The following is a 15278-nucleotide window of genomic DNA, read 5'->3' on the forward strand; positions in this document are numbered from 1 at the left end:
CCCCGGGCCGCGAGGACCCCTCCACGCGTGCGGCATCCCATGACAACGGGCTTCCGATGGCTGGGGTCTGACAAGGCTGGACTTGGGCGTCCCCCTGCGATCGCCTCGGAGGGACGGCGGGACCAACGCCGCTTCCTCCTCTCGGGAGGGTCGGTTTCCGGCTCCTGGCTCACGCGCGCCCCCTGCTGTCCAAGACGCAGGATCCGGCCAGCGCCGGCACAGGGAGCGGGTGCAAGGATGTTGACTGCGAGTTTACTCATAGCAGACGCGCAGGTCCGGGGGAGCGCAGCTGGCCCTCCACCGGAGACGAGAAGCAAGCGGTGGTGAATTCACACAAGCAACCATGCAGTCTTAGTTACGAGCGCACTGCTGATCCCTGCAGCCCTTTGGGAGCCTTACATGAAAGATCGTCTATGTGACGCTCCAGGCGGAGCTAGTCCGTGATGAACGGTGTCGGAGGACGCTCTCTGGGAAGGAGATTCCAGACGGTGAGCGTGTGCGGGCTCACAGACGCTTCTTGCAACTGCCTGTGTGTTTGGAAATTGTCATGATAAGAGGTCGGGGAGAGGCTTATAGTGCCTGCCCTAGGGCATGGGTGTGATCAGATCTGCATTTGCAGAAGATGCACTTAGAGCTAAAGGACCAAGACGGGCTGCACAGGACGCGGAGAAAGCGTGGCCAGCGTTTGTGCTGGGCCCCGTACGGGTCTGTCCCGGCCTCGCAGGGACGTGGTGGCCACTGTCCTACGTCTGGGGACACAGCATGAGCAGGACCAAGACAGCCTGTGCGCTCGTGGGGAGACACATAAAGACACACGGGCAGATACATCACGTCTCAGGGGCTGAACTGTGTAACGGAGACAGACGCAGTAAGGACACGGCTGGGGCTCAGAGAGGTTTGGAGGAAGCAAGGGAGGCAGTCAGCTAGCCGCTGTCAGGGAGAGGGACAGCTGGCGCAGAGGCCCCCGGGGAGCCGCCTGGGCGCGCTGGGCAGAAGCGGGTGGAGACCGAACGGGTGGGAGGGGAGCTTCGGAGGCCAGAGGGAGCCACTGGGCCAAGGCGGGGCGTGAACACACTTCAGGGGCAAGGGTGGGAGCCGACCACTCCTCAGGGGGCAGCAAGAATCCAGGATCGCGGCCTGGCCCTGGGCTGGGTGGAAAGGTAGAAACTGTCAGACCTGAAGGCACAGTGCTGCTAAGACAGAGTCAACGGGATTCCTTGATGGATTAGACCGGGGTGAGAGAAGAAGGGAATTTCCCAGCACCACAGGCTTGCAGTCTGCACAGCAAGGGGAGTTTACTGTTGCGGGAAAGACCGTGGGAAGACTGGCTGGGAGGAGCTGGGAGTGGGCCTGGCCGAGTTTGAGGTCTGCACGACCCAGCCCCGAGCGTCCAGGCTGGGATGGACGGGCGGACGGTGCGGAGGGGGAAGGGTCGCGGTGACAGGCCGAACAGGCTAAAGGCTGAGCGATGGACCCGCAGGTGCTGGGTGGGGAGGGCAGGTGCACTGAGGGCAGACGGCAGGTGCAGGCAGGTCCACGTCCGGGTGAGGAAGCAGGAGCCCGGAGCAGCAGCTCTGCCCGGGGCTCACACCCGTGAGGCTGCTGACCCCCTGGTCTCAGCCCTGGCGGGCGTCCGGGACGCCCCGGGGTCTTCAGTCTCTGACCGCGAGCTCTCAGCAAGCCCAGCGCGCACGTGGGTGGTGCTCAGGCGGGTCGGCTCCGGCGACGGCAGCCGTCCCGGCGCATGGCGGCGGCCCACGCCCAGCTGTCCGCTCTGGCTGCCACTGTTGGGATGCTCTCCCCCCAGAGCCCTGCCCGGCTCCCTCTTTCTGCCTGCTCACTCAGATGTGGCCTCGTCAGGCCGGCCGACCTCCTTAGTGAAACAGGAACACCCTCCTGCCCCCTGCCGCCATCGCTGGGTTCCCTCACCTGCTTTACCTGCGTGAACCTCTCTCCAAAGTCTTACCAGCTGATGACTTAACGTCTCCCTGTTCCTCCCCCTGGAACACGAGCTCCCTGAGGACAGAGGCTGGACTGGTGTCCGGTACCTTGTCCATCCTCCACGGGCACCTGCCGAGCGTTGGAACAACCAGACAGCCTGGTGTTTTTCGCTCAGAAAGGGGGTCTCGTGTGTGTGACGCTGTGGGGGGCCCAAGGGGCTGACTCACTGAGTCTGTGTCACCTTCAATGAGTTATTCTGAAAAATGGACCACCCAGAGCCACCCAAGTGTGCCGTTGGAGCAGACGGGGTGAGCACACAGCCTTCCAAGTTGTCCCGGTAGACGGTCCCCGCTGTCCTTGCCCCTCCTGGGTTCCTTCTGGAAACTCTCTCTGCTCTCTGTCTGAGTGGCCAGCTGAGCTCACAGGTGTTGCCCCAGCCCCGTGGGGAGTGGTCCCGGGGTGGCGGGCATCCAGGGGCTGCAGTGCCTGACCTCCCACCACCTGGGAGAGCCCCCACGTGGGCAGACGCTGGACGGAGCACAGAGCCACGGAGGGCGAGCCGGGGAATGCGTCCTGGGTGCCTGGACTCAGCCACAAGCCGTCTTGCTGGATAGCCCACGGCCAGCACGTTGGCTTTTCCGTCGGAACACACCTGAAATCTTCCCACCCACCCAGCCGTGGCCGCCTGGGCCAGCTGTTGAAGCTCAGGCCAGCAGGCGGGGCCTGCGGGGATGAAGCGCTCCAGCAGCTTCCGGCTCAGAGCCCCCCTCCCACAGCCCCGCCAGGGCCCACAGGAGGTGGGGGGACCTCTGACCCCAGGTGCCGCTCCAACGGCGTGGTCCTCCGTCTAAAGATGCTGGCATTTGAACCAATGGGTTTCAGCCAGAGAATTCTTCACAATAAGACATCAGTACTTCCTGCGTTGAAAAGACTCTGGGCTGGGACTCAGGAAGGCATGGGGTGCGGCTCAGGGCAGGGCACCCCCTCTCTGGGCTCAGTTCAGTGTAGGAAAAGTGAGGGAGATGGGCAAGCTGTATGCTTCCCTCACTCCGGTGACTGTTTGCTCGTGTGGGAGATTCCTGGCTTTCCACTGGCATTTTCAAAAACCAGGATATTTCACGCAAAATGGGTAAATCTATAGGTCGTATGTGTAAAAAACTTAAATAATTATAAAATAAACAGGCATGAGATCACGACCCCAGCCTGGAAGGGAACACGCCTCCCGCAAGCCCTCTGCAGGCCCCTCCCCAAAGGCAACCACTGTCCACTGTCCGGCTTCTGACGGGAAGCACCTCCTCACTTTCTTCACACTTTCATCACCGTATACACCTAAGCAACGTTTGATTTGGCTGAGTTTTTAACTTCGTGTGACGTACTGCAACAGGTGAAGGATTTATACGATCTGAAGAGAAGCCAGAGTATACACGAGGCATTGGAGAAAAGAAAGAGCCTTTTCTTTCTTTTTAAATTCGCGTGCACTACTGTCGTTACCCAGGACTATGACGTCTAAGGCCCGGACAGAACGTAGAATAGAAACTATGGCTGTGAGCATGCTGGTCTTACTTCTCATCCATTATTTTATTGTGATGGTCACTCCACTATGATGGTCCGCAAGGTGGCTTTTCTTTTCCTTTTCCTTTTTTTTTTTTTTTTTTTTTGAGATAGTCCTCACCAGGTTCAAAAACTGTTTTCAAATCCAGATTTACTTAGATTTTTTAAATTACGAATCAATGTTGAATTTTATCCGGTTGCTTTTCCTGCACCCATTGCCCCACTCACATTCCCTCAGTCACTAACGTGAGACTGACTTGTGACTTCCGTTCCTCTCACTCTTCTTGTTTTGTTTCGTTTTGATGTGCATCTCAGCTTGTGGGGTCTTTGTTCCCCAACCAGGGATTGAACCCAGACCTACAGCCCTGAACGCACCAAGTCCTAACCGCTGGACCATCAGGGAATTTCTCTCACTGTTCTTATCAGGCTTTGCTACTTTCGTGAAAAGAGCAGGGGTTGTTAGCCTTTCTCCTATTACCTGAAAGAGCTTAGGTAAGGTTTTATCTTCTGTTCCTTTCACATGAGGTGGAAATTGCCAATAAAGCCATCTGCGCTCAGAGTTTTATTTGGGGGAAGATTTTTTTCATTAATGTTCTAAAAACTTCATTTTTTTCTGAGTCAGTTTTCTCACTGCAGTGGCAAACCTGCACGCCGGTCCCAGAGAGTAGCCCCCACTCCCCACAACTAGAGAAAGGCCAGCGCAGCGACAAAGACACAGCACAGCCACAAATCAACACGTAAACACTGCGGTTCAGAACGACACGCGCATCGTCACGCTCACAGCAGCGCTAGTCACGATAACCGAGACGCGGAGACACCCCACAAGGCCGTCAGCAGAGGAGAGGATAAAGGTGGGGAACGCACACGCCGTGGAGTAACGTCCCTTCGGTCACGCCTGCCTCTGTGCGACCACGTGGACTGTAGCCCGCCAGGCTCCTCTGCCCGTGGGATTCTCCAAGTAAGAAGACTGCAGTGGGTGCATGCCCTTCTCCAGGGGACCTCCCCAACCCAGGTGTCAAGCCCGCATCTCTTCTGTCTCCTGTGCTGGCAGGTGGGTTCTTTGCCACGAGCGTCCCCTGGGAAGGAGGGCGTGGGGGCGAGATGGGTCGGGAGTCTGCGGTTAGCAGATTCAAACCAGTGTATATGATGTGTATCACTCAGTCACTCTGCTCTATACCAGAAACTAACACAATATTGTAAATCAGCTGCATTTCAATGAAATAAACTGGAAAACAAAGTCACACCTGAGGAGAGTTAGGTTTGCTCATTAAAGAAATTGCAGAATTTGCTAATATATTTTGGCAAAATTGTAGGGAATATGTGTGGAAATGTAATCTAAGGGTATTAGCTCATGGTGGGAGCAATGTAACTTTAAAGAGAAACTTTCATTTATGCTATTTAAAAGAATTTATTGAAGTATAGTTGACTTACAAAGCTGTATTAGTTCAAGTGTACAAAAAGTGAATCAGTGTTCCATGTATATATATAAAACACACACATATATATCTTTTAAATTTGACATAGTTTTAGACTTACTGAGAATTGCACTAATATTACCCAAAAAATTGCTGTTTACTTAGATTCCCCAAATGTTAATATTTTACCATGTTTGCTTTATCTCTTTATCCATGTATGCACATGCATATGTGCATATATATAAATAATTTCTGAACCATCTGAGAGTAATTTGTAAGCATCACCCCTCCACCCCAATACTTCAGTATTTTTCTTACAAACAAAGACAGGCTCTCACATAACTACAGTGTAACTATCAAACGCAGGGGTTTCCTGTGGAAATGTTACTTGCTCTTCCAATTCCTCACTCTCCTAAAAATGCTGTTTTGGAGAAAAAAGCCCCAGATCCTGAGTGGCAGTTGCTACTCCTTAGTCTCCTTTATTTGGCACAGTTCCTCAGCCTCTGTTTTTCATGACCTTGAATTAGAGGCTAACAGTTAGTTTGTAGAAACGTCCCTCAATCTGGGTTTGTCAGATATTTGCTCACAGTTAGCTTCAGGTGTGAATCTGGGTAAGCATACTGCAGAAATGAAACTGTGTTTTTCTCAGTTCTCCTATTTTGAGGCACTTGATTTTGATGTGTCCCATTGCAGATACAACTTCCATTTTCGGGTTAATTTGGTGTCTGCCTGCCTTCTCTGCTGTGGGCACACTCTTTCCCCTTTGTTATTACTAAGTATCTACTAGCAGATACGTTGAAACTACTTATCTATCCTACAACCTCTACTTTTCAGCATACTTTCAGCTTCTAGCCCTTTTAAAAATATGTTTGCTAAATTGGGCTTAGTTTCTCAACATGGATTTGCTTGCTTGTGAATGAGCAGAGATTCTGAATTCGCTGGGCTAGCTGAAACAATCTGAGTGGGTCTCAGTGTCTGGTCCTTTGGTTTAAGCAAAATCCAAGCTCAGTGTGGAATGAAGTTGAGATGAGAGCAATTCCTTTAGGAGCCAAGCGTGTTGGATGGACTTACCACCTGCAGACACTGGTGAGACAAGCGCCCGACTCTGGGGGGAGCGGGGCAGGTAGGGGCTGTTCTCTGCAGGTTGGTAAGGAAGGGGCTTCCTGACTCCAGGGGAGAGTGTGGACCTTGCAGTGCAGAGGCCCCGCCAGCTGTTCACTGCCAGGTGCAGAATGAGCTGCAGTTCCCTCGGCCGGCAGAAGAGCTGGGTGGTCACCAGAGAGCCACGGCCCACAGGAACCTTGGGCGGCAGTGAGTGACATGCGGTTCCCAGGGCTGACGTCGCTGGGAAACCCACTAAGGGCCAAGTGGATCCAGGTAACTGAAAAAATGAACTGGATTCTTAGTGAATGCAGCCAGCCCCGGGTCACTGTGTAGAAGGCACGGCCCTCGCTCAGTGGTCAGACCTGAATCAGCTCGCAGACCCAGAGTCCTAATTAAGGAAAAGTTGGGCATTCCCGGGGAAGGATCCTGTGCTAGCTCCAGGGTGTTAAAAAAACACAGCGGCAAAAATAGACATACCCAAAAAAAAAAACACAGCGGCAACCTTCCTCTCAGCCTTTCTGGAAAGACCTGCAGCCACATCCCCACACTGAGCCCCGGGGAGATGAAGATACTCTGACTTTTGGGGAATCACTGGACGCTGACCCTGAGCCAACACTAACCCTCACCAGAGAGGCCCCACCAGAAACCAACCCTGCGGGCCTCTTGACCTTGGGCTTCCAGGCTCCAGCACTGTGAGAAAACACATTTCCGTTGTTTGAGACCCTGTCTGTGGGCGGCAGCCCCAGCAGACCCTGAGTTTGCCCTCAAGCTCACCTAAGGCCCAGAAAGGCTGCAGGAGCAGGCGGCTTCCCCTGGAGGTGCCCTCTCCCCGCCCTGGACCTGCATCTCTGGTTTTATGGTGGTGGTGGTGCTCTGGTCGCTAAATCGTGTCCAACTCTTTGCGACCCCGTGGACTGTATCCCTCCAGGCTTCTCTGTCCATGCGATTTTCCAGGCAAGAATACTGGAATGGGTTGCAATTTCCTTCTCCAGGGGATCTTCCAGACTGGAATCAAACCCGGGTCTCCTGCGTTACAGGTGGATTCCTTACCAACTGAGATATGGGAGAAGCCTCTGGTTTTATGGGGACTGTTTTAGTTCCCGAAAACATTCTACTGACCAGTGAAAATAGAGTCTGCTGTAATCACGCTGAGCTGGGCCGGAAAAGGACTGACGGCATCACAGCCCAGCTCGACCAGCTCCAGTGATGGCGGGGATGGGAGGTCTAGCCAGTGGCCACTTCCGAGCAGTAAATCTGGTTCTGCCACCTGCTTTTCCTTGGGGGCAGGGGGAGAGTTGACTGAGATGTTTGTCTACACCGATGGTCAGGGACTGAAGGAATGGGTTTGGGGGGTCAGGGTTAAGGAGGTCTGGGGAAGAAGCACGGGAATGGATGGACTTCAGGCATCTCACACGCATCTCACTGGATGTCTCAGGGTGCAAGACACTCTGGATCGTCAGGTGGAGAAGATGGCCCTCTCTGCCCTTGTCGGCCAGCTGCCTTGTCCAGCCAGCCCACTCTTTACACAAAAAGCCCACCAAAGAAGTGCCAGTGTCGGCACAGGTGCAGGCCATCCGCGGGTTACCGAGCTGGGTTACCGAGGCCAGCCTGGCTACTGCCGCCACCCAGCACGCAGTCTGTCGGCAGTGAGACCAACACGGAGCGGTGGGTGGTGTGGGGTCCCAGCCTGGGGCTCCAGCCTGCCCGACCCCATGGGTCCTCCGCACGCATCAGTCACTCGGTCGTGTCCGACTCTCTGTGACCCCACAGACTGCAGCCCACCAGGCTCCTCTGTCCATGGGATTCTCCAGGCGAGAACACTCGAGTGGGTTGCCACCTCCTTCTCCAGGGACCCCCCCGAGGGGACACTCATCCTGGCCGTGGTTTTCCTTGCTGTCTGGATCCTTCCTGAGAGCCCTCTTCACTTCACACTAACGCCCCCACGATGGCCACTCACCAAGGACCCAAGGGGCGGGACAGCCATGCGGCCCGGGCCTCCCGGTGTCCGGCATTCAGACGGGCGCCCTGAGGACCCAGCCTTCGGTGTCTCAGACGTGCTCTCAGCCGGCAGCCGCTAAGCGGCACCGGCGGTCCTGTGCCCAGAGAGCAGGGCCGGACACGGAGATCGAGCCCCGGCACCCGCACACTTTAGGGCCCGTGTTTGCGTTCCGAGCTCCGGACGCTGGCCTCGACGGTCCTACATCCTGGTATCCGGGGAAAGATCGCGTCCCACTGGGGAGTTTTCCCCCGTACACAGCTCATGGTAAACACGATTCACTCTTCCTTCCTCCACGTTTGTTAACTGTGCCTTCTCCAGAAACTCCAAGAAGTGGGGCCCCCTGAGGATTGAGCGGCGGCCGGGGTAGGGGTGGGGGGTCCTGGCGCCAGGGGGCCCCGGAGGCGCGGCCTAACCATGGATTTGGGGATCCGGGTCCGGAGCCAGGGCTCATTTGCTCCGCGCGAGGCTCCAAAAACCACTTCTCCCTCCTCCGAGCCGAGACAGGCAGCATTTGGAGGTGGACTGCCGAGAGTTAACGGTTAAACACACACGTGCGACCACCTCCTGCGGCTGCTCTGCGACTGAAGTGCGGGTGAGCGATCGCCCTCGACCGTCCCCGAGACCCCGCGGGCCCGGCTGCGGCGTGCGGGCCGCCCAGAGCCCTCCCCGCCGCAGCCGGGCTATTTTCGGCACCAGGTCTCCGGATTTTAACAGATCGAAGACCTGCTCCCGAAAGAACTCAGAGGGGCAGAAGAAGAGGCGAGGAGGTGGGGCTGGGGTGTGGCGGGGCCGCGCGCCGGGGCGGGGAGGGCGGAGAACGCCGGGGTTTGGGGCGCCCGCCCGCGGTGACGCGCGCCCCCCGCCCGCCGCAGCGCCACTGCAATGGCTGAGCCGGACCGTCGGACGCCGCCCGAGCCCCGAAGCCGCCCGCCTGCAGGGAGCCTCGGTGAGCAGCCCTGGCCACCCTCGGCCCAGCGCGCCGCCGCGACCCAGCCGGGCCTCCGCGCTGCGGCCGCGCCTGGCACCGTGCGTCCCCCGCGCCTTGCGCAGCAGGGTGGCTGCGGGGTGGCGGGCCGGCAGCGCACGCTCGTCCCCGCCCGCGGCCGGGAGACGGCCCGCGGGTGGCCCAGAAGATGGCCCGGAGATGGACCAGGACTGGGATGGGAGTGGTCTGTAGGTGGCCGTAAGGTGGCCCAGGGTTGGTCGGGGATGGCCTTGGGGTGACCCGGAGGGGGTCCGGGGTGGCCCGAAGTTGGCAGGGTGGCGGGGTGACATCCCGGCGGCCTGGGGTCCTGCGCCCCCGAGGCGCCCTCGCCGGGGGCAGGGGGTCTCCAGGTGCCCCCGCGGGCTCTCGGCCACCGCTCTGGGCCGAGCTTATTTCCTGGGACCCGGCGGGGCGCGGCGGCAGGCGCACAGGCGCACAGGCCCCACTGCGCCGCGGCCTCGGGGCCTGGGTGGACGCGCAGGTGGGCGCTGGGGGCCTCAACTCCGGCGTTTATGCGTCGCCGGCCTCAGGAAGGCGCGGCCCTGGCGATTTTTTTTTTTTTTTTTATGTCCAGTTTTCAACCTCTTTTGCGTCCCCGTTTCCGGGGGTGGCGACGTAGCTGTCTGATGCTCACAGAATCGGAAGCTACGGAATGAAAGGTTTGATTGGTTGTCAGGAGCCAGAGAGGAGGCGCCGGCCTCTACTTTTCCTAGAAAAACCTGCCCCTCCCTTTGACCTTGCGTCTTGGGAGAAGCGGATCCGCTTCTCAGCAGCTCCTTCCTGCTGCGCATCCTAGGTTCTGATTCATTTTCCTCTTCCTGCGCTGCCAGAGCGCGCGGGAGCTTCTCTACCGCTTGTTGTCTGCAGGTATCGGGGCCTGGGTGACGCCGCAGGTCCTCGCTCTGAGCTGCGGGACAGCGGGAATGGGAAGTGCTCCTCGACCACCAGCCGCCAGGGAGCAGGGCTGTCAGGGGCTGGGAGGACCACCGCCCACCTGGGGAGGGGGAGGGACAGTGCCAGGCAGGGCGTCTGCTCGGCTCAGAGTGGAATAGACACCGGGGCTTGGGACCCTCCTAGCCCTTTGGGGGTCTCTGAAAGCTGATTTGTGTCCGTGAATTAAGGCTCGATTTGGCAGCTGTTAACACCTGCAGTATTTCTCCCACAGTTCTGGCAGGTAGACCTTCTTGTATTAAGGAGTGTTTCCCAGGCAGCTCAAACGGTGGACAATCTGCCTACAATGTGGGAGACCTGGATTCCATCTCTGGGTGGGGGAAGATCCCCTAGAGTAAGGGCCTGGCAACCCACTCCAGTATTCTTGCCTGGAGAATCCCATGGACAGAGGAGCCTGGCGGGCTACAGTCCACGGGTTGAAAAGAATCGGACACTGACTTAACACTTTCACTTTCTGCTCTGAGCATTTCAAGAGCACATCACCAGAAGGTTGGTGTGCCTTCCAGAGGCAGCTGGTGGCATCACCACCAGAAAGTCTCAGGGTCTGGGATTTCAAAACCCTAAGTTTGCATTCATGATACTGGCAAGGTCTGGGCAATTGTGAACATGGCTCAACGATAAAAACTGTTATAAGAAAGAGAAAAGTGAGAAAGAGGGATGTCATGATGAAAGTGTCACTCCTTGCACAGCCCCTGATGCATGCCAGGCACCGTCCTGGTCCCCCTTCCTGTGCAGGGGAGTCGCCCTGAGAGGAGGGCGCAGTGCAGGGCCCAGGAGAGGCCCGGGGGTGGGGTGTGGCTGGGGAGCCAGGCTCGGGGCATGTCCTCAGGAGCTGGAATGTGCAGAAGCGACTGTCTCACAGTGAACCTTCGGGAAGCGAGGGGCCTGAGCCCGGGGCACGGGAGGCCCTCGTCCAAGTCACAGATGAGCAGGGCGCCCCATGTCTCTCAGACACAGTCCAGAGACGGGACCTCCACCTGGGCCTCCACCCTCCCCCCGGCCTACGCCCTCCCCTCTGCCCTGCCCGGCCCGGGGCTCTGAAGACCCCCTCTCCCAGCAGAGCTGCCTGGCCTACACGTTCCCCCTGCCGCTCTGCGGGGCCCCAGGCCTGGATCCTTCCTATCAGGGCTCGGCTGGCTGTGAGCTGGACTTAGCCCCAGTACCATGCTGTGCCAGGCATAGTCCAGGGCAGAGGTGTGAGGGCTTGTCCTTAAGGCCCAGCCAGAATTTCCTGTTGATGGTGACCTGCCGGTGGCTGACCTCAGTGACGAGGTCAAGCCTCGTGGCCCACCAGCCCCTGGAATAGGCATCTTCAGGCCATCACACGGGTGCGCCCTGTGCAAGCAGCCCTGGGCCCCGCTCCCTCCGTGCCGCCAGTGGTCAGGCCAGCCAGGTCCCCTACAGCATCATCCAGCGAAGACCCCGCAGGCCAGGGCCTCCCTTACTGGCCTCCCCCAGGACTCAGATGAGCACTAGGTCCCCTCAGCTCCTGCAGGATCTCAGGGACCCTCTGTGCAAGTCTCCCCACGTACGATGGGCCCCTCCCAGGCCTTCACAGGTATACCCGGTAGCGCTTGGGCCCCCTTGGCTCACCCCCGCCGTTGGAAAGGAAATTCTGATATCAGAGATAAGGAAGATCAAGATGGTCAATACTGCCCCTGGTTAACGCCTGCACAGGTAACTCCCGTACACTCACAGGTGCTGCTGGGAGCTGAGTTATGTCTCCCCCAAGTTCATATTTGAAGCCTTGCCCCCCCGAGGTGACGGTACGTGGAGATGAGGTCTTTGGGAGTTGATTAGAGACGGGTGAGGTCAGGGAACTTTCTGCCTGCCTCTGCCTCGCAGGGGTTCGGAGACGCAGCTGAGCAGAGTTCACCCCTTCTCTGAGGAGCCTCCCTTGGTGCACGTGTTCTGGATATATTTTTTGAAGTTTTACATGTAACTAATTTTGGACTTGTCAAAAAGTGGAAAAAATAGCACCCAGTTCTTCAGGTTCCCCTGACGTTAGCATCTTCATGTGGTCCGTGGTCAGAACCGGGACAGTCACTGGCACCCCTGCACGGTTCACCGGGAGACAGGCCCCTCGCCCGGCCCTAGCTCCCCACTGACCCCCGTTTTCTGTCCCGGGGTCTACACAGGACCCCGCCCCCGCCCCCGTTCTGTCTGCTGGGTCTCCTGCGTTCTCTGACCCTCCGGAACCTTGCTTGTCTCTTGTGAAGGTTGATACTTTCATGAACTGTGTACCGACTAGTTTTGTAAAGTGAAAGTGCCTGAGTGGTGTCTGACTCTGCGACCCCGTGGACCGTAGCCCTCCAGGCTCTTCCGTCCGTGGGAGTCTCCAGGCCGGAAGACTGGAGTGGGGAGCCTGTCCCTTCTCCAGTGGATCTTCCCGACCCAGGGATGGAACCGGGGCCTCCTGCCTTGCAGGCAGACTCTACCGCCCGAGCCACGGTGCTCCTCCATGTGAGTTTCTCTGCTCCTTCTTGGGATGGGAACGTGAGGTGCATTTTTGGCCAGACACCTCCCACTGCACCTCCCGCCCCCTGCCCTCTGGCCCGCGCGCCCGGCGTCACGAGCAGCGTCTGGAGGTCGCCGCGTCCTCACTGCTCGTTGACAGTGACGCCCTTTCTTAGTCGGTGCACACCTTGGGGAGACGCTCTGAGACACGCAGACCCTGGTCCCTGGATCCTGACTCTCCAGTGCGGCACCTCACGTCCGGCGTCTGAGTTACGACCGCGCGGTTTGCTGCCGGCCCCCAGGCCCTGCTTCCCTTTCTCCTCGCCGGCGGGAAGCCTGTCCTGGCCTCGCCTGTTTGCCTGGTTGTCTGTCCCCATCTGGGCACACAGGGACGGCCTTGCTCTGCGGGTTAGGATCCAGACGGTCCAGCCCTGGCTTCAGGGGCAGCCTCAGCTGCTGCTGGGCTCCCAACAGCCCCGTCTTTTTCTTTTTTCTTTTTTAAAGTTAAATATTTTTTTCTCTCATTTCTCTCTTGCTTCCTGGAATGACAAGATGTTCTCGGCTTGGATAGTTCCAAAATCCTCGGTTCGTGGTTTCTTTCACTGAGCTTGTGTGTCTGTGGTGTTTTACTTTTTCAAGAAATGTTTTTCATTGTTTCTCTGTTTCTGTGTTGATTTTATGTGACACTGGTCACATTCGGCTCTGCTCTCTCTGCCTGGAGGCCTTGAGGATTTTATCTTTGGCTTTGAAGTCTAGCAGTTTTACTGGAAATGTTTCAAAGCTGACTGGCCCGGGTTTATTTTTCTAGGCCCACACTACCCGCTTTGAGATGCATAGATTTCAGGTCTTTTTCTGTACATGGAAAGTTTCCCTGGGTTTTAGCTTTCAGTGTTAGCTCTGGGCCACTGCCTCCCCTTCTTCTTTTTCTTTTTTTTTGTTTTGTCTGTGCCACGCAGCTTGTGGGATCTTAGCTCCCCGACCAGGGATTGAACCCGCACCTTAGCAGTGAAAGCACGGAGTCCCAAGCACTGGACGGCCGAGGAATCCCCAGTGTGGACCTTTCATGAGCAGAAGTTTTACATTTGATGAAGTGTGATTGATCAGGTTTTGTGCGTGTGTGTTATTTCTTTTTGTGTCTTTTCTAAGAGACTTGCCGACCTCCACGTCCAGCATCTTTTCCTGCATGTTCTCCCTGCACCCTTCCAGACCGCCGTGGTCCTGGGCCTCTCCTCCAGCTCTGGTCTGAGGGGCTCACCTGCCCCACGTTCTGCAGAGGCTGGAATCACCCCTCTCCCTGGGCGCTCCCGGTCTTTTCAGTAAAATGTCTAAAACCCCAGGCAGTTGGGTGCAGAGGAGTTGAGTTGTGTTGGTCTCGACTTCCCAGATTGCCAGAGGACAAGACTAGAAATGATTTTAAGATAAAATATATCATGATTTTACTGGCATTTTTAATTCAAATTTTAAAATGCAGATAATTGTTTATTTTTCCATCTCCTTTCTCCTCGACTGAGATCCTTGGCTCCTAATGTCTTGTGTAAGATGACTTCTTCACTTGGTTCTCCTTGTTTCAAAATAATATCAACGTGTTAAAACACTGTGGTTGGTTTAAAAAAGGCTTGATTTCTTTACTTTTCTTTTTGCCTTTAATTCACCAAGCTCATTTGTTTCACTTTGCTTTCACTTTTTAGGAGTGGCTTTGGTTTCCCTTCATGCTGATTTAATTTTGTTTTAGTTCTATGCTAAAACACATAGAGCTATGAGCCAAAGTCTGTTCAGAGCAGACTGGCTCCACCTTTGTCTTTTTAACCACCTCTCACTTCTCTGCTAGTAATATCTTTAAGGTAGTTTTTAAAAAGTTATTTCTTTTTGGCTGCACTGGGCCTTTGTCACCGCAGGCAGGCTCTCTCTAGTTACGGCGCTTGGGGTTGCTCGCTGCGGTTGCTTCTCCCGTTGGGAGCACGGGCTCTCGGGCTTCGGCTCGGTGACTGAGATTGCAGGCTGAGCGGACCCTGAGCATGTGGCATCCTCCCGTGTCTCCTACGTTGGCAGGCAAACTCTTAACCACCAGGCCACCAGGGGAGTCCTTTAGAGTCGTTTTTTTAACTCGTGTTTCCCCTTGGCCGTCTTACAGGCCACGCGTGCGTGTTTCTGCGTCCCCCGTCCTGTCTGGGGGAGCAGAGGCCTTCTATGCCCCGCTCCACGATCGCCGGGCTCAGTCTGTGCCAGCGCTCAGCGTCGCTGAGTGGGGAGATCGCCCGGCCCCTGTTCTCCGCTGTGTAGTACTCCCCCAGGGGCTGGGTCTCAGCCTCGTCAGAGAGGTCTCAGTGCCCGAATATCTGGGTTGTTTCCTGTCTTTTGCTGCTAGAAGCAGTTCTTCTGTGAATATCCCTGTGTGCACATGGTTTTCATACACTTCTGAGTGTATCTTAACTAGACTCTTAGAAGTGGGATTTCTAGGCCAAAGTGAAATGACTACGTACATTTGCTCTGTGTTGCCAAGACCCCCCTAGGAGCCCCACCTTTGTGCGGCATTCTACCGGTCCGGTTCTCGCAGCCTTGAAACGGACAGTGCTGTCAGACTTCCGGGGGCGAGAAATGGTGATGTCAGTGTATCTTATTTGCATTTCTCTTGCCGTGAGTGAAGCTGAGCATCTTTTCATGCATTTGAAGACTATTTGCATTTCATTTTATGTGAGCAGTTTATTCAAAGCTCTTGCCTATTTTTTCCTTTTTTTCCTCTGGGCCTGTTTGGATTTTTCTTCTCAATTTCCTGAAGTTCCTTATATATTAGCTTTTGACCTGTGATATAAGGTGCATGTACAGGCTTCCCAGGTGGCTCAGTGGTGAAAGAATCTGCCTGCCAATGCAGGAGATG

The 15278-nt window shown here is 56.3% G+C and overlaps 1 protein-coding gene across 14 annotated transcripts in view; it reads left to right on the forward strand.

Moving 5' to 3' along the window:
• Positions 1 to 8821: 8821 nt before the first annotated feature.
• Positions 8822 to 15278, forward strand: part of JAKMIP3 (Janus kinase and microtubule interacting protein 3) — an 88001-nt gene continuing 81544 nt past the window's right edge. For all 14 annotated transcript variants that reach the window (XM_065923568.1, XM_065923572.1, XM_065923570.1 and 11 more), the window contains exon 1: positions 8822 to 8956. The gene's annotated coding sequence lies outside the window, so the exon portion shown is untranslated. The remainder of the gene's footprint in view (positions 8957 to 15278) is intronic.

The sequence above is a fragment of the Muntiacus reevesi genome, chromosome 2 (genome assembly GCF_963930625.1).
Source record: "Muntiacus reevesi chromosome 2, mMunRee1.1, whole genome shotgun sequence".
Classification (NCBI taxonomy): Eukaryota; Metazoa; Chordata; class Mammalia; order Artiodactyla; family Cervidae; genus Muntiacus; species Muntiacus reevesi.